Source organism: Myodes glareolus, chromosome 2, assembly GCF_982192425.1.
Source record: "Myodes glareolus chromosome 2, mMyoGla1.1, whole genome shotgun sequence".
Classification (NCBI taxonomy): Eukaryota; Metazoa; Chordata; class Mammalia; order Rodentia; family Cricetidae; genus Myodes; species Myodes glareolus.
Window position 1 is genome coordinate 90,775,052 of NC_142027.1, and position 697 is coordinate 90,775,748.

Below are 697 nucleotides of genomic sequence, written 5' to 3' on the forward strand. Positions count from 1 at the left end.
CTTAGTTTCTGCAGTACCTCTATCCAGGACCTTCTGGCTTTCATGGTTTCCATAGAGAAGTCCGGTGTAAGCCTGATAGGTTTACCTTTATAAGTTACTTGACCTTTTTCCTTTGCAACTCTTAATATTCTTTCTTTAATCTGAATGTTTTGTGTTTTGATTCTTATATGGTGAGGGGATGTGTTTTTTTTTGATCCAGTCTATTCGGTGTTCTGTATGCTTCTTGAACCTTCATAGGAATATCGTTCTTTAGATTGGGAAAGTTTTCTTCTATAATTTTGTTGAATATATTTTCTGGGCCTTTGATCTGCAGTTCTTCTCCTTCTTCTATTTCTATTATTCTTAGATTTGGTTTTTTTATTGTGTAAAAATATGGAATGCTTCACGAATTTGCGTGTCTTTCTTGCGCAGGTTCCATGCTAATCTTCTCTGTATCTTTCCAATTTTAGTATATGTGCTGCCAAAGTGAGCACTAAGGTCAATATTATTATACATATTTCTGATCTTAAGTAAGGTATTGTGTTTGTGCAGTTATTTTAAAAACATAAAGCATAATTAAGAAATTTAAGTTAATCCAATATCATCTATAATAGGCAAGCTTGTAGTCTTGTAACTTAGGTTTTGTAGATGTTCAGAGATATATTTTAGATGTATAGGCATTTTTCAAACCTTCCAAGTCTGCAGAACATGACATTTA

At 32.7% G+C, this 697-nt stretch overlaps 1 non-coding gene across 1 annotated transcript; it reads right to left on the bottom strand.

The window, feature by feature from the left end:
- Positions 1 to 366: 366 nt before the first annotated feature.
- On the bottom strand, positions 367 to 473 carry LOC146895552 (U6 spliceosomal RNA). Its single transcript, XR_015000702.2, has one exon. It is a non-coding gene; the product is annotated as a U6 spliceosomal RNA (small nuclear RNA).
- Positions 474 to 697: the final 224 nt, after the last annotated feature.